The sequence below is a fragment of the Giraffa tippelskirchi genome, chromosome 12 (assembly GCF_054371585.1).
Source record: "Giraffa tippelskirchi isolate mGirTip1 chromosome 12, T2T-mGirTip1v1.2.pri, whole genome shotgun sequence".
Taxonomy (NCBI): Eukaryota; Metazoa; Chordata; class Mammalia; order Artiodactyla; family Giraffidae; genus Giraffa; species Giraffa tippelskirchi.
In genome coordinates this window covers 19,363,055-19,390,656 of record NC_137286.1, presented here as the reverse complement: position 1 = coordinate 19,390,656, position 27,602 = coordinate 19,363,055, and the positions used below count along the sequence as shown (strand labels likewise).

Genomic DNA, 27,602 nt, shown 5'->3' with positions numbered 1-27,602 from the left:
TGAGGGTGAAAGGTTGACATTTTGGATAAGGTCCTAGGAAGGCCCTTCTATAAAGGTGGCGTTTGAGTAAAGACTTGGAGAAAATGAGTGGGAAAGGCAGCAAATATCTGAGAGAAAGAGGTTTCCAAGCAAAAGGGAGCAGCAAGTGCAAAGGACCTTGGATGCAAGCATGTCTGGTATGTTTGAATATTAGGGAGAAGTAGAGTGAGCTGGAAGATGGGTAATATTAATAGAAATCAAAGGTATATATTAAGAAGATAGGTACAGAGTGGACAAATGCAGGTTGAGTGGGGCCTTGTAGGACACAGGAGTGTGGGTTTTTTTTTTCTCTGAATGAAATGTTTAGCCTTGGGAGGATTTTGAAGTTACAAGTGACATGATCCTTCTTGTTAATAGAATAATTCTGGCAACTATAATTGAAAAGAGAGAGGAAGCAGGGAGATCAGAAGGAGCTTTGACACAGATCTCAGTGAGAGATCGTAGAGGCTCAGACATCGGTCATAGCAGTGGGAGTAGTGAGAGGTATTCTGGTTTGGGATGTAGTTGAAGTAGAACCCATAGAATTTTCTGGTGGATTGGATGTAAAGCATGAGGGGAAATGGACAGTCAAGGATTATTTGAAGTTCTTTTGGCCTGAGCAGCTGAAGAATGGAGTTACTATTAACTAAGATAGAGGTGCCTCTGAGAGGAGCAGGTTTGGTAGTGGGTTTGTTAGGAGTTAAGCTCTGCACATGCCAGGTTTGTGATCCCAGCTTGACATCCAAGCAGAGCAAAACTGTCCAGGTTCAGGTGGGTATCAAAGTCAAAGTCACTCAGTCATGTCCAAATCTTTGCGACCCCATGGACTCTACAATCCATGGAATTCTCCAGGCTAGAATACTGGAGTGGGTAGCCTTTCTCTTCTCCAAGGGATCTTTCCAACCCAGGGATGGAACCCAGGTCTTCTGCATTGCAGCAGATTCTTTACCAGACCCAGGTCTCCCACAGTGCATGCGGATTCTTTACCAGCTGAGCCATAAGAGAAGCCCAGGAATACTCGAGTGGGTAGCCTATCCCTTCTCCAATGGATCTTCCTGACCCAGGAATCGAACCTTGGTCTCCTGAATTGCGGGCAGATTCTTTACCAACTGAGCTATCAGGGAAGCCCTATTAGACTGAAATTTAGGAAGCAGGTCTGGGAGTCATCAGAATTGAGATAGTGTTTAAAACTATGAGACTGAGTCATCTGGAAATGAATGTAGTAACAAAAGATTAAACTTTTTGAAGTACTTTTTGAAATACCCCGTATCTCTGCTTAGTACATACCTTGAAAGGCTCCAGGTTCTCGTGGCCTTTCACAGTTAGTCTTGTGTAAATCTCTTCTGCCAGTCGCACTGGATACTTATGTTGCTTAAGATCTCCTTTATTTTGTCACCACAGAATGATCTATTTCTTTTCCAAACACCAATTATTCTTTCATTTTGTGAAAGTCTGCATCTTTATTCCACTCCCACTTTATCTTGTCTGTGTTGTGAAGTTCATTATATTTTTATATGTGTCCTTTTTTCCCCTAATAAGCTAATGAAATCTGTAGCAGGAACCATGATTTTTAATATTTTCTGCAATGATCAGAAGCCCAGATCCCCTCCTCAGGGGATATCTTTGGAGAAAGCCTTTACAAACATTGGAAACCTGGGGGAAACAGGGCTGTTTAGAGGCATCTGGACATTAATTTTGGTTCCTCCCATTACATAAAAAGTTGTGATTATGATCGCCAGATATATGCCATTGATACTATGTATAAAATAGATAACTAATCAGAACCTACTGAGAGAGTCAATTCCTAGGCAGGTTGATAAGTCCGGGGTCCCCACGGAGGTGAGAGGGGCCTGGGGTTCTCAAGGAGGAGATAGGGGTCTGGAATTCTTAAGAAGGAAGAAAGGACGACTCTTTTTTTTTTTTTTTTTGGTCTACATTTCTTAGTCTCAGTCACATAAAGTGTTTTTTTCTTTAAGCCCAGAATTGATGATTACATAACAAACTCAGTTTAAACTCAGTACTAAGGATAATATAACAACAATGTATTCTGCTTGAGGACAGTTTCTCCTTCCTGAAAACCTTCTGACTAATCTTGTTATTATAAAATGTTTATTATGAGAGTGGGTCAGGTAGGATCTTTCTTTTGTTAAGTTCTAATCCTGTTATCCTAAAATATAAATCGTGGGAGTGGGTCTGGTAAAATTTTTACAACCTTGAGACATTCTTTTGATTTACTGTAATAACTAATTCAAAAAGTATATGATTCCCTTGCTAAGACTAGCGAGGTAAAAAAGTGGCCTCATTAGCACTGAATTTGGCTCGGGAACCAGCAGGAACCCAGATGTTTGTAATTTCTTCCCATTAAAGGGCATAACTTGTTAGAGATTGTATTGCACAAAGTGGTGATGTAAGCCCTAAGCATAAAAGAGAGTGGAACCAAGAGAATTGAGCTTGCCAAATATTTTCAAGACCCAACCTTGTCCTCTCACTGGTAGTGCCTGACTCTACAGGCCAATGGAAGCTCTGCTGAGATATGCTACATTTGTCCCTGCTTTTAGTGGCACCCTCACTGCTGAGATTTGACTCTTTGGCTAAGTAAGTCAGGAGTTAAATAAAAACTTATTTTGTGTGTGTTCCCTCTAATTCATAGCTGATAGCTAACATTTATTTAGGGTTTACTGCTCTGAACCACTCACAGTGGTTCAAAAACTCTACTTGTATTAACTCTCTTAATCTTCATAACATCATATGAATTAGCTATTTTCAGCATATAGCCATTTTTAAATAAGAAAATTGAAGAAAAGAAGACCAAGTAACTTTACTTAATAGCACTATTAATACTAAATGGAGGAATGGAGTTTGATCCCAGGAAGTTTTGATCCAGAACTTTAATTTTTAACTGCTAAAATACTAAAAGCCAATTTTAATTATTTCTTTCTGTCTTCTATTAGATGCCTCTATAATTTATAATAATATGCCACTATTTTTCTTGATCCATCAGCTAAGGCAGTAAGTATTGATGACCTGTCATTAAAGATTAGGCTTTAGGGAATTCCCTGGTGATCCAGTGGTTAGGATTCCCCTGCTTCCACTGCAGGGGAACTCTGTTTGATCCCTGGTCAGGGAACTAGATCCCACAAGCTGTGTGATGTGGCTTAAAAAAAAAAGACTTTAGTTTATTTACACTACTCTTGTGCTACCCTACTTTACTTCAAATTTTATATGCTTAATTGATGTTATTTCCTCTGTTTTTGCAGCTCCAATATATGTAAGCCTCTATTTTGTGTTCCATTAATTGTTAGCAGTATCTCTTATTTTCCTTTTTATAAAGTGAGACTATTATCAGTCATATCCTTTACTTTAACCTTTTTTCTGTCTTTTAACTTCTGTTAAATATCTGTTTACTTTAAAATTATCTAAGTTGATAATATTTATATTGTATTTAAAGAAGGCTAGAATATAAATATTATCAACTTTGATAATTTTAAAGTAGATATTTAACAGAATATTTGTAATACTTAGATAAATGTAGATAATATTTATATTCTATTTAAAGAAGCTGATATTCCTGATAGCTTATTTGGTGAAGAATCTGCAATGCAGGAGACCCCAGTTCAATTCCTGGGCAGGAAGATCTGCTGGAGAAGGGATAGGCTACCCACTCCAGTATTCTTGGGCTTCACTTGTGGCTCAGCTGATAAAGAATCGCCTGCAATGCGGGAGACCTTGGTCTGGTAAAGAATCTGCCTGCAATGCAGAAGACCCTGGTTCGATCCCTGGGTTGGGAAGATCTCCTGGGAAGGGAAAGGCTACCCACTCCAGTGTTCTGGCCTGCAGAATTCCATGGACTGTATAGTCCATGGAGTCGCAAAGAGTTGGACACGACTGAGTGACTTTCACTCAAGAAGGCAGTATAACATGATGGTTAAGAATGTAGATGTTGGAGCCAGGCCTCCTGGGTTCAAATTCAAGCTCTACCACATCCTAAATTTGTGATGTTGGCAAGTTATTTCATCTCTCTGTGCCTCACTTTCCTCAACTGTGAAATGGGGATAATAATGATATTATTTCACAGGATTAGTGTCACAACTAACTGACTTATTATATGTAAAGTATTTAAAACAAGGCCTGGTACCTACTAAGTACTATATGAATGATTGCTATAGTGTTATCATTATTCTGAAATCATAATTAACTCTTGCATGCTTTCAATTTATTCTAAAAGTTACAAATAGTACATCATGATTATATTTCTTTGTTTCTGGGTCCAAAATCATAACTTTAGCAATAAGGTTTTTAAGATCAAAGTCAAATGGGTTATATTTTCTTGTATACCATATATTTCAAAAATCATGTATATTTTAATTTTATTTATAATTGGATAATGACTTTCTTTTAGAGCCCTTCCCAACCCTACCAGAGTTTTGAATTATTTTTTTCCTTCTTATTGACAAAAAGAATGTTTCATCATATTCTCAAAATTACCTGACTTTTCTATTATACTTGAGTATAAAAACTCACTTCCTTCTTGGAGATGGTCCTTTCACAGTCTGTGAAAGATAAAATTGATAAATTGGACTTTAAAAAAAATTAACAACTTTTGCTCTATAGGAGATACTGTTAGGACAATGAAAAGTCTGATTATACCTAGGAGAAAATGTTTGCAAATCACACATCTAAAAAAAATGTATGTCTTGAATATATAACAAAATTTTAAAGCTCACCAGTGAAACAGCCAATCATTTTAAAAATGGACAGAAGATCTGAGTAGACACTTTAAACAAGATTTATGGATGCCGAAAACCATATGAAAAGGTAGTCAACATTATTTTTCACTAGGGAAGTGAAGAGTGAAGCAGTGAGGAGCTAATTCACAGTGATTAGAATGGTTAAAATCCAGAACATTGGGAGTGCCGAATGCTGGTGCTCTCGTGTGCTGGTGGAAGGCACCAGAGTGTAGCCACTTTGGAAGACAGTTCAGCAGTTTCTTATACAATTAAACACAGACTTGTCATATGACCTAGCATTGCACTTCTAGGTATTTAGCAAGTTGATTTGAAAATGTATTTACACACAAAAACCCATGTGTGCTTTACTCACAACTGCTGTCTTTTTTTCATAATCATCAAAAAAGTGGAAGCAACCAAGAAGTTCTTCAATAATAGGTGAACAGATAATCAAAGGATGGTACAGCTATACAATGGGTCTGAAAAGCAGGAATAACTATAGATTAATGCTGCAACTTCTTTTGTATATTCAGTTCAGTTCAGTCGCTCAGTGGTGTCCGACTCTGTGCGACCCCATGAATTGCAGCACGCCAGGCCTCTCTGTCCATCACCAACTCCCAGAGTCTACCCAAACCCATGTCCATTGAGTCGGTGATGCCATCCAACCATCTCATCCTCTGTCGTCCCCTTCTCCTCCCGCCCCCAATCCTACCCAGCATTAGGGTCTTTTCCAATGAGTCAACCCTTCGCATGAGGTGCCCAAAGTATTGGAGTTTCAGCTTCAACATCAGACCTTCCAATGAACACCCAGGATTGGTCTCTTTTAGGATGGATTTATTGGATCTCCTTGCAGTCCAAGGGACTCTCAAGAGTCTTCTCCAACACCACAGTTCAAAAGCATCAATTCTTCGGTGCTCAGCTTTCTTCACCGTCCAACTCTCACATCCATACATGACCACTGGAAAAACCATAGCCTTGACTAGATGTACTTTTGTTGGCAAAGTAATGTCTCTGCTTTTTAATATGCTATCTAGGTTCGCCATAACCTTCCTTCCAAGGAGTAAGCATCTTTTAATTTCATAGCTGCAGTCACCATCAGCAGTGATTTTGGAGCCCAAAAAAGTAAAGTCTGACACTGTTTCCACTGTTTCCCCATCTATTTCCCATGAAGTGATGGGACCAGATACCATGATCTTAGTTTTCTGAACGTTGAGCTTTAAGCCAACTTTTTCACTCTCCTCTTTAACCTTCATCAAGAGGCTCTTTAGTTCTTCACTTTCTGCCATAAGGGTGGTGTCATCTGCATATCTGAGGTTATTGATATTTCTCCCGGCAATCTTGATTCCAGCTTGTGTTTCTTCCAGCCCAGCATTTCTCATGATGTACTCTGCATAGAAGTTAAATAATCAGGGTGACAATATACAGCCTTGACGTACTCCTTTGCCTATTTGGAACCAGTCTGTTGTTCCATGTCCAGTTCTAACTGTTGCTTCCTGACCTGCATACAGGTTTCTCAAGAGACAGGTCAGATGGTCTGGTATTCCCATCTCTCTCAGAATTTTCCACAGTTTATTGTGATCCACACAGTCAAAGGCTTTGGCATAGTCAATAAAGCAGAAATAGATGTTTTTTTGGAGCTCTCTTGCTTTTTCGATGATCCAGCGGATATTGGCAATTTGATCTCTGGTTCCTCTGCCTTTTCTAAAACCAGCTTGAACATCTGGAAGTTCACGGTTCACGTATTGCTGAAGCCTGGCTTGGAGAATTTTGAGCATTACTTTACTAGCATGTGAGATGAGTGCAATTGTGCGGTAGTTTGAGCATTCCTTGGCATTACCTTTCTTTGGGATTGGAACGAAGACTGACCTCTTCCAGTCCTCTGGCCACTGCTGAGTTTTCCAAATTTGCTGGCATATCGAGTGCAGCACTTTCACAGCATCACCTTTGAGGATTTGAAATAGCTCAACTGGAATTCCATCACCTCCACTAGCTTTGTTCGTAGTGATGCTTTCTAAGGCCCACTTGACTTCACATTCCAGGATGTCTGGCTCCAGGTGAGTGATCACACCATCGTGATTATCTGGGTCATGAAGATCTTTTTTGTACAATTCTTCTGTGTATTCTTGCCACCTCTTCTTAATATCTTCTGCTTCTGTTAGGTCCATACCATTTCTGTCCTTTATCGAGCCCATCTTTGCATAAAATGTTCCTTTGGTATCTCTAATTTTCTTGAAGAGATCTCTAGTCTTTCCCAATCTGTTGTTTTCCTCTATTTCTTTGCAGTGATCGCTGAGGAAGGCTTTCTTATCTCTCCTTGCTATTCTTTGGAACTCTGCATTGAGATGGGAATATCTTTCCTTTTCTCCTTTGTTTTTTGCTTCTCTTCTCTTCCCAGCTATCTGTAAGGCCTCCTCAGACAGCCATTTTGCTTTTTTGCATTTCTTTTCCATGGGGATTTTCTTGATCCCTGTCTCCTGTACAATGTCACGAACCTCTGTCCATAGTTCATCAGGCATTCTGTCTATCAGGTCTAGTCCCTTAAATCTATTTGTCACTTCCATGGTATAATCATAAGAGATTTGATCTAGGTCATACCTGAATGGTCTAGTGGTTTTCCCTACTTTCTTCAATTTAAGATTATTTATTTATTTATTAATTTAAGATTATTATTTATTAATTTGTATATTCAGCAAGTATGTAATGTGAATATGAATACTCATTCAACGAGTATGTAAAACTCCAATACTTTCGCCACCTGATGTGAAGAACTGACTCATTGGAAAAGACCCTGATGCTGGGAAAGATTGAAGGCAGGAGGAGAAGGGGACAACAAGATGAGATGGTTGGATGGCATTACCGACTCAGTGGACATGAGTTTGAGCAAGCTGTAAGAGTTGGTGATGGACAGTGAAACACGCAAGGAGTCGGACATGACTGAGTGAGTGAACTGAACTGAACTGAATGCGACAATATGAATGCATCTTAAATGCATTTTGCTGAGTTAAAGAAGCCAGAGACTGAAAAGGCTACATACGAAATGATACCATTTATATGGCCTTCTAGAAAGGGCAAAACTGTAGGGATGGAAAGCAGATCAGTGGTTGTCAGAGGTTTGAGGAAGGGGGAGTGTTTGACTTGGGGAAGCACAGGGGAGTTTTTAGGGTGATAAACTAAACTGTTGTGGTGGACATACGATGCTACACATTCTTTAAAATCCATAGAACTTTATAGCATAAAAAGTTAATGTATGCAAATTAAAAAATCAACCAGGAGTTTGAGGGATCCCAAAATGGAATGCAGAGTAATAAAAGAATCTAACAAGTGTTTTTGAAATGTATATGACATAACTCTCCTGAAGGAATGGGTAAAAACGTGCTTGATGTGAATAACTGGAAAAGAATGCTTTGACTCAGAAACTGTAAGATTAAAGACAAAAGTATACCTAAACACTGTACTGTGGTCAAATAGGAGATGACAAGAGTGAACATCGACATTGTAGGAATCAGTGAACTAAGATGGACTGGAATGGGTGAATTTAACTCAGATGACCATTACATCTACTACTGTGGGCAGGAATCTCTTAGAAGAAACGGAGTAGCCCTCACAGTCAACAAAAGAGTCTGAACTGCAGTACTTGGATGCAATCTCAAAAAGGACAGAATGATCTCTGTTCGTTTCCAAGGCAAACCATTTAATATCACGGTAATTCAAGTCTATGCCCCAACCAGTAATGCTGAAGAAGCTGAAGTTGAACAGTTCTATGAAGACCTACAAGACCTTCTAGAACTAACACCCAAAAAGATGTCCTTTTCATTATAGGAGACTGGAATGCAAACGTAGGAAGTCAAGAAACACCTGGAGTAACAGGCAAATTTGTCCTTGGAGTACAGAATAAAGCAGGGAAAAGGCTAACGGAGTTTTGCCAAGAGAACGCACTGGTCATAGCAAACACCCTCTTGCAACAACACAAGAGAAGACTCTACACATGGACATCACCAGATGGTCAACACTGAAATCAGATTGATTATATTCTTTGCAGCCAAAGATGGAGAAGCTCTATACAGTCAGAAAAAACAAGACTGGGAGCTGACTGTGGCTCAGATCATGAACTCCTTATTGCCAGATTCAGAATGAAATTGAAGAAAGTGGAGAAAACCACTAGACCATTGAGGTATGACCTAAATCAAATCCCTTATGACTATACAGTGGAAGTGAGAAATAGATTTAAAGGACTAGATCTGATAGAATGCCTGATGAACTATGGGTGGAGGTTCGTGACACCATACAGGAGACAGGAATCCAGACCATCCCCAAGAAAAATGCAAAAAAGCAAAATGGCTGTCTGAGGATGCCTTACAAATAGCTGTGAAAAGATGGAAAGTGAAAAGCAAAGGAGAAAAGGAAAGATATACCCATTTGAATGCAGAGTTCCAAAGAATAGCAAGGAGAGATAAGAAAGCCTTCCTCAGCGATCACTGCAAAGAAATAGAGGAAAACAATAGAATGGGAAAGACTAGAGATCTTTTCAAGAAAATTAGAGATACCAAGGGAACATTTCATGCAAAGATGGGCTCGATAAAGGACAGAAATGGTATGGACCTAACAGAAGCAGAAGATATTAAGAAGAGGTGGCAAGAATACACAGAAGAATTGTACAAAAAAGTTCTTCACGACCCAGACAACCACGATGGTGTGATCACTCACCTGGAGCCAGACATCCTGGAATGTGAAGTCAAGTGGGCCTTAGGAAGCATCACTACGAACAAAGCTAGTGGAGGTGATGAAATTCCAGTTGAGCTATTTCAAATCCTGAAAGATGACACTGTGAAAGTGCTGCACTCAAAATGCCAGCAAATATGGAAAACTCATCAGTAGCCACACGACTGGGAAAGGTCAGTTTCCATTCCAATCCCAAAGAAAGGCAATGCCAAAGAATGCTCAAACTACTGCGCAATTGCACTCATCTCACATGCTAGTAAAGTAATGCTCAAAATTCTCCAAGCCAGGCTTCAGCAATACGTGAACTGTGACCTTCCAGATGTTCAAGCTGGTTTTAGAAAAGGCAGAGGAACCAGAGATCAAATTGCCAACATCTGATGGATCATCAAAAAAGCAAGAGAGTACCAGAAAAACATCTATTTCTGCTTTATTGACTATGCCAAAGCCTTTGACTGTGTGGATCACAATAAACTGTGGAAAATTCTGAAAGAGATGGGAATACCAGACCACCTGACCTGCCTCTTGAGAAACCTGTATGCAGGTCAGGAAGCAACAGTTAGAACTGGACATGGAACAACAGACTGGTTCCAAATAGGAAAAGGAGTACGTCAAGGCTGTATATTGTCACCCTGCTTATTTAACTTCTATGCAGAGTACATCATGAGAAACGCTGGGCTGGAAGAAACACAAGCCGGAATCAAGATTGCCAGGAGGAATATCAATAACCTCAGATATGCAGATGATGCCACCCTTATGGCAGAAAGTGAAGAAGAAGTAAAGAGCCTCTTGATGAAAGTGAAAGAGGAGAGTGAAAAAGTTGACTTAAATCTCAACATTCAGACATGACATGGCATGATCATGGCATCCGGTCCCATCACTTCATGGCAGATAGATGGGGAAACAGTGGAAACAGTGGCTGACTTTAGTTTTCTGGGCTCCAAAATCACTGCAGATGGTGATTGCAGCTGTGAAATTAAAAGACGCTTACTCCTTGGAAGGAAAGTTATGACCAACCTAGACAGAATATTAAAAAGCAGAGACATTATTTTGCCAACAAAGGTCCGTCTAGTCAAGGCTATGGTTTTTCCCTGGTCATGTATGGATGTGAGAGTTTTACTATAAAGAAAGCTGAGTGCCAAAGAATTGATGCTTTTGAACTGTGGTGCTGGAGAAGACTCTTGAGAGTCCCTTGGACTGTAAGGAGATCCAATCAGTCCATCCTAAAGGAGATCAGTCCTGGGTGTTCATTGGAAGGACTGATGTTGAAGCTGAAACTCCCAATACTTTGGCCACTTGATGTGAAGAGCTGACTCATTGGAAAAGACCCTGATGCTGGGAAAGATTGAGGGCAGGAGGAGAAAGGGTCGACAGAGGATGAGATGGTTGGATGGCATCACCGACTCAATGGACATGGGTATGAGTGGACTCAAGGACTTGGTGATGGATAGGAGGCCTGGCATGCTGCAGTTCATGGGTTTGCAAAGAGTCGGACATGACTGAGCGACTGAACTGAACTGTGGTTGATAAAGTTGTTTCTCACAGGGGTGCAGATCAACAATTCTGAAACTACTATACAAATGTACTGGGAATGAACGAGTGTGTAAAAGTACGGTGGCTGACAGCTAGGTATCTCACTATTGGAAAGGGAGATTGGAGATAAGCATGGGGAAACACTACAATGAACATAGTAGCTGATCAGTACTCCTTAGAACTGATAAGGTCATCAGAATTAAGGTCTTTAGAAAGTGTCACCAGAAAAAGGTGGGAAAACTTGGTCACTAAATATGATATGATATCCTGAATGGGATCTGGAACAGAAAGGACATAAGGGAGAAATTAATGAAATCCATGTTAAATGTGTAGTGTGAAGAAGTGAAAGTGTTAGTTGGTCAGTCGTGTCTAACTCTTTGCAACCCGATGGACTGTAGCCTGCCAGGCTCCTCTGTCCATGGAATTCTCCAGGCAAGAATACTGGAGTGGGTTGCCATGGCCTCCTCCAGGGGATCTTCCAACTCAGTGATCGAACCTGAGTCTCCTAAAATATGTAGTGTAGTTAATACTAAAGTATCAGTGTTCATTCCCTAGTTGTGACAACCATGCTATATATAAAGTAACATGTTAATAATAGGGGAAACTGGTATATGGGAACTCTCTGTACTATCTTGATACTCACTCTCTGTACTGTCTGCTGCCCAACTGTCTATATGATTTTACCCAAAGATTTTTCTTTGAAAAGGGCTATTAAATAGAGCTACTAAAATAAATAATTAAAAGATAATGTAAATTTCAAAGTAGACTACAGAAGCAAGTTGATAAATAGGACTGGGCTGAGTTCTCAAAGCTGAGAACAGAGCATATTAGTGCCTGTAGGTTTTAGAGCAGGATACTGCCTGGTCTGTGTAGAGCTTGTTATGGTCACAGTTCTCGCTGGGGAAGCAGTTCTAGGCAATCCTTGCAGATGGTGGCTCAGTGCAGTTCCACGGGACTTGTCCAGCTCATCAGCAGCTGACTGGTGATGGTTGGACTCAGTACTCCATTCCTCCAGCTGTAGCCAGCCAGGGCCTATGAGATGCTGCCATGAAGGCACTGCCGGCATGAGGGAAAAGGTCATTTGCTGGTCAATGAAACTTTTTCTTTAGTTTTTTTTAAAAAAATTTTAAGCAGAAGTTACAGTGATATAGGCAGTTGGTTACAGGAGCAAGAATCAGGAAAAGCAAGTAAATAACTGAGTCATATCAGTGTTAAAATAATAAAAAAGAGGTCCACCAACTCCTGCTAGAGCTGCCTGAATATAAATCTTAAAAAATGTTTTTTTCATCTGATCAGGTTCTATTTAAGTTTCATATAAGCTTGTTTTCAAGCATAAGTGAGATTTAGGCTACTAGAAGTAATGCTCATGTTTTGTCAGTTTGTAGGAGACATTATTTTCTACCTCATTCTTCAAACATACCTACTTATCTGAGTGGCTGCAGTTGTTGCGCTAGTGATTCTATTTGAAATTTCCACTATAATTCTTGTCCACTTGAGCTGTAAGAACTGACAGCATCTTCAGTTGTCATCATGACTCCTTTAGGCATAGAAAGCGCCGTTAAGATTTTGTATCTGTTAGGAAAGGAAGGCTTGGTAAGATAGTGTTTATTTTATAGAGTAATAATCTTTTCTCTGAATGTTGTTCTCAATTCTGTTCCAGAAAGTGTCACTGGAAAATAAAAACTTCACTTCTTTTAAAAACAAACTTCTAAAGAGAAAACATATAATAGGGAGTCAGGATTCCATAGAGAGTTCATGCTATTGGTTTCTGGTGGGCTTGAAATAAGAGATTTACCTGTGGTTATATAAACATCTAGTAGGTGAAACTGGAGAGAGAGAGAGAAGAGAGGGGAGGGAAAGGGAAAGAGACAGGGAGAGGGAGGGAGAGCAGAAGAGAGGAGAGAGGATCTGAGAATACACTCTTCTTTTCCAGGTTTACGCTTTTCCTGCCATGAACCTGAGAGAATAATCTGGCCTGTATTAACAACCGCAGGCCCTCACTGAATTTCTGAAGGTTTTCTGGAGAGAAGTTGCGTTGAAATTCTCATGATCACTACCACCTCTGACTGTCAAGTAGATACTGGGGAAAACCTTCTCTCTCCCCAAGGTAAAAGTGGGGTGTGTAAATTAGAAATACAGAATGTGCAGGGAACCCCAGCCTGACCTTTTCTTGCTTTTCTTCCTGGTAGCTTTTCTCTCAGATACCACTGAAGTGACACCTTCTGACAACCTCTCTGTGACAGTACCTCTTGGACTTCCTTCTTATTATTGGCTCTCATCATAGGGGCCTGCCTTTAGCAGTTGTAGTTCTTTAGAGTCCCCAGTAATTCCCAGCTGCAGCTGTTCCCCATGGTAGTGTTGCACCTGATTTGACCCTAGGCCTCTTGCTTACTCCTGTAGAAACATTATCTGTTCTCAGCCTTGCTTTTAGCCTCAACTCTCACTAATTACTTCCTTCCTGCTCTCCTACCTTAATGCCTTATTCATACCAATATAGTGGTTTCCCAACTATAACCCACTGTTTGATACCTGCTCTTCTTCATGTCAGCCCCCAACTTTGGATCAGGGGTTATTTATTTCTATGATTTCCCAGGTGGAATTAACTACTGCCTCCTTTGTGCTCCTCATCTGTTCTTTACAACATCTGTCATAGCATCTATAGTTCTTTGTTGTTTATGTCTCCCTTGAATGGAGCAAGAATGGATTATCCCCACCAAGCCCTGCACAGTTGCAGATTCTTCAGCAAATATTGTTCTTTTAAGCCACTAGATTTGGGGATAATTTGTTTTGCAGTCATAGAAACTGAGTTAGATTTTGGTATTTGGAGGTGGGGTGCCATGTGACAGAAACCTCAAAATGTAGTGGTGACTGAAGCTGAACTAGATAGGACTAGACAATGGGCAGAAGGTGGGAGGACATTGAAGAGATTGTTAGTGAAAGCCTAATGGTCAAGGAGGATTTCAGTGAATAAAGGAAAGTGAGAAAGTATCATTGGGAGCAGGAAAAAAGATCCTTGTGGTGCAATAGCAGAAAGTTTAGCAACATTGTCACTTATGGTAATGTGGAAAAGAGAAAATGGTTATAATGAGAAAATGGTTATAATGAATTGCACAAATTCAAAGGTGTTGTCTGGCTGTTTCTTGCTGCTTACAGTAAACTTGACAGGAGGAAGTGCTGTGGTGTGACGGCTTGTATCCCTCAAAATTCATATGCTGATGCCCAATGTGGTGTTATTAGGAAATGGGGAGGTGCTTAGGGAAGTACGTAAGTCCAAATGGTGAAGCCCTCATGAATAGGATTAGTGCTTTTATAAAAGACCATGCAGAGCTCCCTAGCCCTTTCTGCCATGAGATAACACAGTATGAAGGTGGCATTCTGCCACCTGGAATGTCTGGCTTCACCAGAACCTAACCATGCTGGCACACCGATCTTGGACTTCCAGCCTCTACAACTGTGAGGAATTAATTTTTGTGGTTTATAAGCCACCAAGCCTCTGCCATTTCATTAATAGTAGTCCAATTAGACTAAGAGACAGAAGCTAAGGAAAGAATTGTTAAATATAAAGGAACCAGAACTTACTGAGTTTGAAAATACAGCTCTCTTTTCTAGTTTCTCCAGGTGGCAGACAATTTTCGAATTAAGAAAAATCTTACGGAAAGAGATTAAATCTAGAATATTGTGATTTACTCTAGATTCACATGGTTTAACTGTGAAACCAAAGGAGTGATTGTGACACTCTTTGATAAGGCCTCAGGAAATTTAATGTCATGCCTCACCAAGGCAAGTAGTCCATCTTGAGGATATACCATGCCTCACGCATCTTTACCAAATGAAAATATCCTCTAAGAATTTTAAGAGAATTGTCTCTCAGGATACCTAGAGAAAGCTCAAGGACATGTACTGCAATTTATGAATGTGATTTTTGTTTGATGGAGTGGATTATAAATTGATTCACAAGAAATCTACACAGTTAAAAGATTTTATTTTTTAGAGCAGTTTTAGGTTCACAACAAAATTTCAGCAGAGAGCACAGAATTCCCACATACCCCTTGTTCCTCTTGTATACCTGAGTAGCACCTTTTGTAAAATCGATGAACCTAAACATTGATGCGTTTTTATCACCCCTGGTTTATAGTTTACAGAAGGTTTCACTCTTGGTGTATATTCTGTGTTGTTGTTCAGTTGCAAATTGTGTCCGACTCTGTGCAATCTCATGAACTGACATATATCCACTATTACAGCCCTTAAAAATCCTCTGTGCTTTGTCTTTTCACCTACCCTGTCCCAATCCCTTATTGTTGTTCAGTCACCAAGTCATGTCCAACTCTTTTTGACCCCATGAATTGCAGCATGCTAGGCTTCTCTATCCATCACTGTTGCCCTCAGTTTGCTCAAATTCATGTCCATTGAGACAATGATGCCATCCAACCATCTCATCGTCTGTCGCCCCCTTCTCTTCTTGCCCTCAGTTTTTCCCAGCATCAGGGTCTCTTCCAATGAGTCAGCTCTTCACATCAGGTGGCCAAAGTATTGAAGCTTCAGTTTCAGCATCAGTCCTTCCAATGAGTATTTAGGGTTGATTTCCTTTAGGATTGACTAGTTTGATCTCCCTGCTGTCCAAGAGACTCTCAAAGGTCTTCTCCAGCACCACAGTTGGAAAGTATCAATTCTTCGGTGCTCAGCCCTCTTTATGGTCCAACTCTCACATCCATCCATACATTACTGCTGGAAAAACCATAGCTTTGACTAGACAGACCTTTGTCAGCAAAGTGATGTCTCTGCTTTTTAATACACTGCCTAGGTTTGTCATAGCTATTCTTCCAAGGAGTAGGCATCTTTTAATTTCATGGCTGCAGTCATCATCCGCATTGATGTTGGAGCCCAAGAAATTAAAATCTGTCACTGTTTGCACATTTTCCCCATCTTACTTGCCTTGAAGTGCTATCATCTGCATATGTGAGGTTCTTGATATTTCTCTGAGCAATTTTGATTCCAGCTTGTGATTCATCCAGCCCGACATTTCACATGATGTACTCTGTATATAAGTTAAACAGGAAGGGTGACAATGTGTACAGCCTTGATGTACTCCTTTCCCAATTTTGAAGCTGAAGCTGAATGATTCTATGAAGATCTATAAGACCTCTTAGAACCAACATCAAAAAAAGATTTCTTTTCATGATAGGGGACTTTAATGCAAAAGTAGGAAGTCGAGATACCTTACATCAAGGTAAGTTTGACCTTGAGGTACAAAATGAAGCAGGGCATAGGCTAACAGTTTTGCCAAGAGAACACACTGGTCATAGCAAATACCCTCTTCCAGCAACACAAGAGACTGTACACATGGACATCACCAGATGGTCAGTACTAAAATCAAATTGATTAAATTCAGTTCAGTCGTTCAGTCGTGTCTGACTCTGTGACCCCATGGACTGCAGCACGCCAGGCCTCCTTGTCCATCACCAACTCCCAGAGTTTACTCAGACTCATGTCCATTGAGTCAGTGATGCCATCCAGCCATCTCATCCTCTGTCATCCCCTTCTCCTCCCACCTTCAATCTTTCCCAGCATCAGGGTCTTTTCAGATGAGTCAGTTCTTTGCATCAGGTGGCCAAAGTATTGGAGTCTCAGCTTCAGCATCAGTCGTTCCAGTTGAATATTCAGGACTGATCTCCTTTAGGATGGACTGGTTGGATCTCCTTGCAATCCAAAGGACTCTGAAGAGTCTTCTCCAGCACCACAGTTCAAAAGCATCACTTCTTTGGCACTCAGCTTTCTTTATAGTCCAATTGTCACACCCTTACATGACTACTGGAAAAACCATAGCTTTGACTAGATGGACCTTTGTTGGCAAAGTAATGTCTCTGCTTTTTAATATGCTAAGTTGGTCATAACTTTTCTTCCAAGGAGCAAGCGTCTTTTAATTTCATGGCTGCAGTCACCATCTCCAGTGATTTTGAAGCCCCCCAAAATAAAGTCTCTCACTGTTTCCATTGCTTCCCCATCTATTTGCCATGAAGTGATGGGACCGGATGCCATGATCTTAGTTTTCTGAATGTTGAGCTTTAAGCCAACTTTTTCACTCTCCTCTTTCACTTTCATCAAGAGGCTCTTTACTTCTTCTTCATTTTCTGTCATAAGGGTGGTGTCATCTGCATATCTGAGGTTATTGATATTTCTCCTAGCAATCTTGATTCCAGCTTGTGCTTCATCCAGCCAAACGTTTCTCATGATGTACTCTGCATGTAAGCTAAATAAGCAGGGTGACAATATACAGCCTTGACGTACTCCTTTTCCTATTTGGAACCAGTCTGTTGTTCGGTGTCCAGTTCTAACTATTGCTTCCTGACCTGCCTACAGGTTTCTCAAGAGGCAGGTCAGGTGGTCTGGTATTCCCAGACCAAACTCTTTCAGAATTTTCCACAGTTTATTGTGATCCACACAGTCAAAGGCTTTGGCATAGTCAATAAAGCAGAAATAGATGTTTTTCTGGAACTCTCTTGCTTTTTTGATGATCCAGCGAATGTTGGCAATTTGATCTCTGGTTCCTCTGCCTTTCCTAAAACCAGCTTGGACATCTGAAAGTTCATGGTTCACATATTGCTGAAGCCTGGCTTGGAGAATTTTGAGCATTACTTTGCTAGTGTGTGAGATGAGTACAATTGTGCAGTAGCTTGAGCATTCTTTGGCTTTGCCTTTCTTTGGGATTGGACTGAAAACTGACCTTTTCTAATCCTGTGGCCACTGCTGAGTTTTCCAAATTTGCTGGCATATTGAGTGCAGCACTTTCACAGCGTCATCTTTCAGGATTTGAAATAGCTCAACTGGAATTCCATCACCTCCACTAGCTTTGTTCGTAGTGATGCTTCCTAAGGCCCACTTGACTTCGCATTCCAGGATGTCTGGCTCTAGGTGAGTGATCACACCATTGTGGTTATCTGAGTCTGAAGATCTTTTTTGTATAGTTCTTTTGTGTATTCTTTCCACCTCTTCTTAATATCTTCTGCTTCTGTTAGGTCCATACCATTTCTGTCCTTTATTGAGCCCATCTTTGCAAGAAATGTTCCCTATCTCTAATTTTCTTAAAGAGATCTGTCGTCTTTCCCATCCTATTGTTTTCCTCTACTTCTTTGCACTTAGGTCAATAAGTACTAGGGTAATTTTTTAATATAGTCTTATTAGCTGAAATAATTAGAATGGTTTATCATTTTGGGTTTATTTTTTCAATTAAGTTCTGGTAATAAAGTTATGCTGGCTTCATGAAATGAGATACATTTCGTCTTCCTATTTGATATGAAATAATTTAAATAATATTGTAATTATTTGTTCCTAAAAGTTAGGTAGACTAAGATTTAAAGGTTTTTTGGATGTATTATTATTATCTAAAATAATAGTCACCCCTCCAATCCCTTCTTTGGTAATTAGTCAAGTTGGTTTTCTACTTGGTTTTCTCTGGTTTATTTGTATTTTCTAGGAAATCACACATTTCTTCTATTTCTTCTTGCTAATATTTGTTTTGTCTTAACATTTTTAAGCAGGATCATAAATGGTGTGTGTGTTTGTATGTGTGTGCATGTATCTTTGTTAGTCTTTAAAACAGCATCTTTTGGAATTATTTATTAACTTTTCTACTGTTTTCCTGTATCATAGATTATATCTGTTATCTTTATCCACTCCTCAAATTTTCTTTTAGTTAACTTTGTGATTTTTAAAAAAATACTTACGATAAACATGTTTCTGAACTTGCGCTCATTTGTCTTCATAATGAAAGGATTTAGGGACATGATTTTTATCTAATTATGGCTTTTTCTGTGTTCTGTAAATTTTTATGTAGTTACTTTTTCATTAATTTCTAAAGTGTTTGTGGGCTTCCCACGTGGCGCTAGTGGATAAAGAACCTGCTTGCCAGTGCAGAAGACACAAGAGATGCAAGTTCTATCCCTAAGTCACGAAGACCCCCTGGAGGAAGAAATGGCAATCTACTCCAGTATTCTTGCCTGGAGAATACCATGGACATAGGAGCCTAATGGGCTCCTATGGGATAGGAGCCTATACTCCTATACTCCCTGGGATCGCAGAGAGTTGGACAGGCTGAAGTGACTTAGCATGCAGGCAATCACGAGTGTTTGTGATTTTTCTCCTTGATCAGGAGTTAATTTTCAGATCGTTAAGGTATTTCAAACATTTAAAAATTATTTCTTATATTATTAAATTATGATCAGTGACTATGACTTGTAGTATATTTACTTTTAAGTATTTCTTATGGTTTGCTTTGTGGACTTTATTGCACCTTTGGTATTCTCTTCAAGGAATGCTTTCTTATTTTGCCATATAGGTAGGATGAGAATTTTCCAAATCTTTCAGTTCTAGTTCCTTTGGCTTAAGAATTCCATCTTCAAATCATTTCTCTCTTTTCCCGTTTTGCCATAAGTACTCAGGAGGAGCCAGGCCACTCCTTCCATATTTTGCATAGAGATATCCTCAGCTAAATATCCAGTTTAATTACTTGCAAGTTCTACCTTCCACAGAACACTAGAACATGAAGTCAGTTCAGTCAGGTTCCTTGCCACTTGATAATAAGGATCACTTTTTCTCCTCCAGTGACATGTTCCTCCTTTCCATCTGAGACCTCATTATAACGGCCTTTGTGGTCCATACTTCTACTAACACTTTCCTCAGGGTTACTTAAATATTCTCTTAAGAAGACTGAGGTTTTCTCTCCTCTCCTCTTTTCTTTCTGAACTCTTAGCATAAATACCCTTAATGCTCATATTTCTAGTGTGTACCTCTAAACTCTTCCAGCTGCTACTAGTAAACCAGGTGCAAAGTCACTTCCACTCTAAATTACTTGTTATGGCAGCATCCCACTCTCAGTACCAAAATCTGTAGCAGTTAAGTTTCTCCAGAGAAACAGAACTTTCAGGACCTGAGGAATCCCATGATCTGCTCTGTGTAAACTGGAGACCTGAGAATGGCAGTGGTGCAACGCAGTCTGAGCCTAAAGGCCTGAGAACCAGAGGAGCCAGGGAGGTAAATTCCACTTCAAGGGCAGAAGATGAGATGAGATGTCTCAGCTCAGTGAAACTGGGAAAAAGAAGCAGATACGTCCTTCCTCCACCTTTTGTTCCATTTAGGCTCTCAGCAGATTGGATGGTGCCCATCCACAACTGGTCAAGTCATTCAAGTGAGTCTACCAATTCTAATGCTAATCTCATCCAGAAACAACCTTATAGACCCCAGAAATACTGTTTAATGTGAGTACCTCTTAACCAATCAAGTTTACGCATAAAATTAACCATCACACATATAAACATAGGAAAAAAAATCACTGAAATTAAACTTGAGAAGATGAATTTAAGGAGAGTCACTCTGGAGATCAATCCAAATTAGTGGGTTGGAAAAATTAAGAGGAAATATCTAAAAACTGAGAACAAATTCATACAGAGAAATAAATTATAACAAAAACATTCAGAGGTTGATTTTCCACATACCATTTCTGTGGACATTATTGGAGCCTGTGCATCATCAAAATACTGGTGTAAATCAAGGAAGAAGAAAACAAAATTGAGGGAACAGGATCCAACATGAAAGAGGGACAAAGCAATTTACTGAGTGTGGGTAAAGAGACACATCAAATGATAAGCTTTGCAGCAGACCTGAAAATGAATCAATCTAGATTGTAACAGGTCAGAAAGCTCAAGGAGAGACTTCTTCAAGAAGATGAAATTAATAAAATACCCAGTGGGTTTGACTCTGTTGGGAAGAGATTTACACAAGCTCTGGAGAATATGGGAGGAAAAATTAATGTTAAAACATAGAAAACTAAAAAAATAATTCTTTATTAGGGAAAATAATCATAGTAAACATGATTCAGCTATCATAGTATTTACATGGTCAACATAAACAAAATTAATCTAAACAATAGATACGGGTCCTGCAGTATTATCCTGTGTTATTGATACCACAGACCTTTAGAAGGGCTGGCTAGGAGGGCTGTGTGAGGGAGAGAGACTAGGAGAAAATGGATATTGATTTATCATAACTTTATAAGATTTTGGAAGAATGTGGGAACCCAAGTATGTGTGTGTAGGGGGGTGAGAATGGTGGTTATATGTGAAAGAGCTAAATTCTCATCTTCTGTATTAATAATAGATATTATCAGTAGATAGTAATACCAGTAACTGACAGTAAGAACATAAGACTGTAAACATGTTATTTAGAGGTTGGGGGTAAATATGAGAAACCAACAGGAAGAATTGAAAGCAGTTGCCTTCTAGGGTGAGAAATTTGAAATGTGTGAAATTGTGAAGTGAACTGAAAGTCACTCAATCGTTTGTGACTCTTTGCGACCCCATGGACTGTAGCCTGCCAGGCTCCTCTGTCCATGGAATTCTCATGGGTTGCCATTCCCTTCTCCAGGGGATCTTCTCAACCCAGGGATTGAACCCAGGTCTCCTGCATTGCAGGCAGATTCTTTACCATCTGAGCCACTAGGGAGGCCCCTGAAATGTGTGGGGCCTAATGTTTTTCATAACAAGTCTTATAAAATTTTAAATGATGCACATGTGTGACTTTGCCAAAAATACCTCCCTGCCAACCCTAGGTTAAAAACAAAATGGAATAACGAAGACATAAACTTAGTAAATTCAGGAGATATAAGGAGGAATTCTACAAGGTTAAAAAAAAAAGAAAATTGTAAGAACTCATATTAGGAAGAAGGTCTGCATTTTGAAGAATACCCCATTCCTTCCCCTCAGTCCAAATTTCAGTTAGCATTGGTGAGGAAAACTAATAGATGTATTCCTATACATTTTTTAAGTTTCAGAGATAACAAAATCTTGCTGGGTTCCAGAAAGAAAAAAAAAGTTACTTGTGAAGGAAAAAAAAAATAAGAGAGATGAATTTCCTGCATCGAACTTTGGAGACTAGAAGATGGTAGGATAATGTCATTGAACTAGTGATAGAGTTACATCCGGTGAATCCTATACTGGGCTAAGTTATCAGTCACCTGTCAGGGAGGGAGATGTGCAGATGTTTGAGGAGTCAAATATTAGAGAAGTCTTGAGAAAATACACTAACCAACAAAAGGATTTGAACAGTGACTACGGGACATGGAAAGATGGGAGGAAATGGTTCTAAGTAATGAAGTTGTCAGTATACAGATGGTCCAGTTTTAGTGGTTAGAGGCCAACTTAGAAAATATTTACTATAAGCTCTAAAGAAGTATTCTTTTTTCTCAACCTTTCAGCTTGAAAAATTTCAAAATAAAAATCTAAAAGACTTTTACCTAGATTAACCAGTTTCTCTTGCAGTAGAGTGCTTCTGATTCTTTAGAAATGGCTGATTCTAGGGCAGGAAAAATAGGTGAGCCTGCATTTTTTTTTTTTAACATGACAAAAAAATGTGCCATGATAAAAGGGCAGAGAGTGCATACAAAAGATTTATTGGTGAGTGCCTTTTGAAAAACCACCTGTCAGGGAGTGAACAAAGAAGGATTGGAAGAGGAGGAAGTTCAGTTGTGATTCATTTCATCTTCCGCACTGTGAGCTCTAGACCTGATATGGTCCAGCTCTGACTGTCATATTTGTCCATTTGTTGTCAAAATTGGACAAAGTAGTATGAAGAGATAGATCCCTTTCATATATGCCCATCCTATGACAAACATACGTTTGTCATCTGACGATAAAAAATACCCTGCACTTTTGTGACAGAAGCCCTACCTCCTTCTGATGACCAAGATCAATTACTCCTGCCAGATTTGTTTCTTGGCTTAAGGTACGTGGAGTGGCCAGGCGACAGTTGTAACTTTTAAGTTTAATGGACTCGGTTGCTTGGTGAGAATAGGACTTCCGGATTCATAGAACCTAGTGTTGCAGGGAAAGGAAATATAAATTTCTAAATGGGCACTGGGACTGAGGAGGCCATTCCTGCTTCTTCCTGTTGTTTCTTGCCTACATATATGTTACTTCTTACAGATGCTGTAGCATAATATTTACTGATTTAGGGCATAACTACAACCCAGAGGAGGGTGTTCTATCTTCACATGGTAACATCACCTCAGCCATGCCTTCAGAATGCTCTTTGAGCATTCCAGATCACTGTCTCAGATTGGCAGCTTCTGAATGTTGTGGTATGTAATAGGACTAGTGGACCAAGCAGTCTGTATTGACATCTCCCTTGCTTTAGTACATCTGTTTGGTTGGTAGCAAAGTTCTGTAGGATATAAAGTAAACCAGAAACATTGTTAAATCTCAGGTACTGGTGTTAAGTCTCTGTCTTCTTTCCTTATTCCATTTTATTTTTAATTTAGGTTTGGGAGTTTATTTTTGGCAGAGTCATAAATGTGCATCATTTAAAATTTTGGAAGTCACAAGCTCACATTTATACTTGTCATCAGGAAAGGCAAATCCATACCTGTAATAAGTGTTGATTCTGGTCAAGGTAAATCACTGCCCCTTTCAGAGTGGAAAAGGGTCCAGTGTAATCAGTTTACTCTGTCTGATGGTCTCTTGGGGGAAATGTTCTATACTGGGGGTTCAGCTTTGGTCTCTTTCAGATTAGATAATCTCTTTTAGCACTTAGCTAGATCAGCCTTGGTGAGAGGGAGCCCAGACTGTTGGGCCCATCCATAGTCTCTGTTTTTGCCACCCTGGCAGCTTAGCCCATTATGCCAGCACTAAGGTGGTCAGTGACACCACCTGGGTGATGTCAGGTGGTTAGTATTCTGTATACTTGGTTGTTTAGTGCCTCTTCCATGGTGGAATACTTTCTGATGGGTGTTAATAATGATACAAAGATTCTCACATTTTATGTCCATTACCACAGGCCTATCCTCATGCCCTGTTCCCAGGAAAACCAGTCAAGAGACTTAAATCTTTTAGATGAAATTAAAGAGGCCCTGAGCTAGCCGAGTGGCAGAGACTATAAGTAAACATTATATCTGAACAATATTTCAGGTTAGGCTTGTGATACTTTAGAGACTCCAAAATTTTCAATCTGATTAATTAGGAGGATCAGAAATTCATCTTAACTGAGGCAGGGAATTTAGGAAAAAGTTGGGCTGTAGGTGAGACAGATTTATTTATTTATTTTTATTGGAGGATACTTGCTTTACAGTGTTTTTAGTTTCTGCTGTACAACAGCATTAACCAGCTGTAAGTATACATATATCCCCTCCCTCATGGCCTCCCTCCCTCCCATCCCCCTGTCCTACCCTTCTCAGTCACTATGGAGCATCAAGCTGAGCTCCCGTTGTTATACAGTAGCTTCACACGAGCTGTTTTATACATGGTAGTGTGTTTATGTCAACGCTACTCTCTTAATTTATCCCACCTTCTCCTTCCCCTGCTGTGTCCGCAAGTCTGTTCTCTACATCTGTGTCTCTGTTCCTGGTGTGGAACTCAAGAAAGAGGTCAGAATTAGAGACACAAACATAGCTATGTCACAAGGCTACCCATTTCACAGCTCAGAACTGCAGGGAAAAGTTTATTTGCTATCACTGCTCTAATTCACCCTCTACAAATCTCAATTTGCTGGTTATTGGGGGATTGGTAGTATGAGGGAACAAACAAATAACAGTAACAAAAAATATAAGGAAATTGCCAGGTTTTAAACTTAGGCTTGTGTAAGTACTTACACATTTCCTTTCAGTTTTCAGTTGTGTTTAATGTCTTAGTATAACTGCTTTCTTAAGTGTTTCTAAGATGTTATCTGCGTATGTGATGGAGGGGTGGCCTTTGTGATCTTATGGCTTGAAGAAGGCAGTATTCTCATTTCTATATTGCTTCAAGGTTCCTCTGGTCACCATGGTGATGTCCTTTGTCAGTTGCTGCTCTTCTATTTGGACTCCTCTCCTTTAGTTTCATCAGAGCCTAGGGATGCTTCTTGGCTCTCAAGACCTCTGGTGTTAGAGACCCCTCTGAAATCTGGCAGTGAGTTGGGGTCAGTTCAGCCTGGGTGGCTCACTTCGAGCCATGACCCTCACCCTCACACAGAAATCTCAACTGGCAGTCTCCCTAGCTAGATATTCTGGGGTTAACCTATGCCAGCCTTGGGAAAGCTAAGCTCAGAGCTTCTCTGACAAGACTGCCTCTCTAATAAGACTGAATTGCAAAGTTTTTGTTATCATATTTTGATACTTTCCTATTTATTTGCCATTTAATTTGTTTAGTGTTTGTCACTACCTACCCTTCCCTTACAATATACATGTACACAAGAATATCAAGTCATGATAGTGGGGACCTTGTCAGTCTTGTTCATCACTGAATCACAAACTTCAAGGATAAGTACCTGTCACATGGTTGGCCCTTAATAGATTTTTGGTAATGAAGGACAGAAATTAATAGATGAAATCCCTAAGTAAGAGTATATCAAGTGAGAACAAGATGAGGACTAAACAGTTTAGTACATCTTCTACCTTCTCTTTTAGAGGTAGGAAGCAGAAGAGGTTCCAGGGAAGAAAACTGAGAACTGATCAAGATGAGTATGAAGAGGATGGAGAGCAGAAGATGGGGAGAAGCATGTTCGGTCAAGTGCGATAATCCCTGTTGCCCAAAGCATCAGGAGTTGAGTCGGAGTAACTGAAGCTGACAAGTCTGTTGATTGGTAATCTGGGGGAGGGAAGCAGTATCAAGATACGAGTCTGAGAAAACGCAGGTCTCAAGAAATTGTGCCATGAAAGGGAGAAGGTAACTGTGGCAGCAAGTAAAGTCTTTTATGAAGATTGATGGTGAAGGTAAGAAGGAGTTAGGATTTGTCACAGGACTCTTCGGAAACAGGACTCATTGGAGGGCTCTTTTCCCCCTAAGACAGAAGAAACTTTGTGTTTTGATACGTAGGGAGGAACTGGTGAGGAATAGAGGAGGAAGCCTGAAGAAAGAGATAATTTATGAGTTAAGGTCTCAGAACTTAACTGGAAAAGGCTGAGATCAACCTTGGGATGGAAAGCAAGAAAGAAAGAGGAATGAATGGAAAATAGAAGGTGTGAGGCAAATGGGAAGAACATACAGGAATTTTTATCAGCTTTTGCTTAATGAAATAGAGGTATCCAGATTATCTGCTAAGAGTACATGTATATAGACCCCTGTAAGAATTGGTCTCCTACCTCCCACACTTCATTTGCATGTTCTTTGACTCTTTCCTGACCGAGAGTAAACAGCCAGGCTCCCTGGAAGTGCCTTTCCAAAGAGTTCTGAAGAAGAGAACTCTTTAGTTCTTGTTCAAACTCAGGGGACTTGGGTGCCCTGGAGTTCCACAGAATTCATATGCAGATCTCAATAGATCTCAAACTCAGCTCTGTTTGTGATCCTGGGTTATGTAACTAACATGGATAATTCAAATATCACAACTTTCAGTTTCTTTTGTACCTCAACAATGCTGACTCATTATCAAATCAATAAAATTTATTTACTCTGAATATTTCATCTTGGTGCTCTTAACTGATGAGAGAGTCCATCAATATCTTGTTTTAGATTACCTTATGAAAATGAGTTTATGGATTATATGCTGATGGGAAAATTACCTGCTGAGGTAGCTTCATATTTGTTCTTTATTCTACTGATTTCGTATATATGAATTTTGCAAAATGTGAGTTTTTTGAATGAGCGCTCACACACACACAACACACACACATACATATATATGTACTTCCTTATGTACATAATATACATGTCTGAAGCCAAAATATTTAAAGTTATTTTGAATTAATGAAAGTTTATATGTAATAATATTTACTTTGCTTGTGCTTTTTTGACTCATTCATTTATTCATTTACCATATCCTTGCTGACTACAATGTGTAGGTTCTGTTCCAGGTGCTAGGAGTATAAATGCACAAAAGATACAGTCCCTGAGTTTCAAGGAATTTATGGTCTGGTTATAGGAGACAGATGTTGTAATAAAACAAGTACTGTGGTATATTGTATGTGCTAAGAAAGAAATATGTACAGGATGAACTAGGGCCTGAGGGAGGGAGCAGTCAATTTCTGTTTCAGAAGGATGAGAACTTGCTGTCAAAAAGTTTTGAGGTAGCAGGCAGATTGCCCTGTACCCAGGGTAAAGCAATTGGAATTCATTCCCTATGGACTGCAACTCTAAGAAGAGAAAAGCAGGACAATTAAGGGAGGAGGCTGGACCCTGCCCAAACTCCCCGACCACACACACAGAAAAGTCTCCTTGGATGTTAAAGGAGGGGTTGTGTCAATAGATGTTCTGTACCCATACGCCTTTTTGGTAAAATCCATCTTGGCTACGAGATGCGTGTGCACACATGGGAGGATCCTAAGTATACCAAATATGGACTGAACCAGCCAATCAAAACGACTGGCCAAAGGAAACCCTTAAGAAATGCCCCATAAAATTAATTCAAACTGCCACGGCAGTGCAACTGAGGGACTGTCCCTCTGGGTCTGCTTGTGTCTCTCCACATGTACTGTACTCATGTTCCTCTTAATAAATATGTGCTTCACTACTTTCTGTATCTTTGTGGAAATTCTTTTCTGCAAAGCCAAAAGGCTGAGGCCCATGTCATGGACCATTGGTGTAGTGGGTAGGATCTGGTGCTTTCACTGCTATGACCCCGCCTCAATCTCTCCTTGGGAACTCACCCCCCACC

General features: G+C 39.8%; 1 protein-coding gene and 2 long non-coding RNA genes across 51 annotated transcripts in view; 1 reads left to right on the top strand and 2 right to left on the bottom strand.

The window, feature by feature from the left end:
• The window catches only part of LOC145528802 (uncharacterized), a 32,211-nt gene extending 7,431 nt beyond the window's left edge, over positions 1-24,780 (bottom strand). Inside the window, exons 1-2 of the long non-coding RNA XR_014070707.1 lie at positions 24,628-24,780; positions 12,415-12,566 (exon numbers count right to left, since the gene is read on the bottom strand). This is a non-coding gene — a long non-coding RNA (uncharacterized LOC145528802). The remainder of the gene's footprint in view (positions 1-12,414; positions 12,567-24,627) is intronic.
• The window catches only part of LOC145528800 (uncharacterized), a 159,313-nt gene that overhangs the window by 17,731 nt on the left and 113,980 nt on the right, over positions 1-27,602 (top strand). For 8 of the 49 annotated variants that reach the window (XR_014070662.1, XR_014070685.1, XR_014070672.1 and 5 more), the window contains one exon: positions 25,420-25,595. The exons of 5 other annotated variants lie outside the window; for them this stretch is intronic. The gene's annotated coding sequence lies outside the window, so the exon portion shown is untranslated. Of the gene's footprint in view, positions 1-12,927; positions 13,102-13,183; positions 16,545-24,814; positions 24,933-25,419; positions 27,459-27,602 lie in introns of those variants that run through there. 36 more of the 49 variants (XR_014070659.1, XR_014070686.1, XR_014070671.1 and 33 more) reach the window with 8 other exon arrangements.
• On the bottom strand, positions 22,414-23,663 carry LOC145528801 (uncharacterized). Its single transcript, XR_014070706.1, has 2 exons — positions 23,406-23,663; positions 22,414-23,204 (listed from the first exon to the last, which is right to left on the bottom strand). It is a non-coding gene; the product is annotated as an uncharacterized LOC145528801 (long non-coding RNA).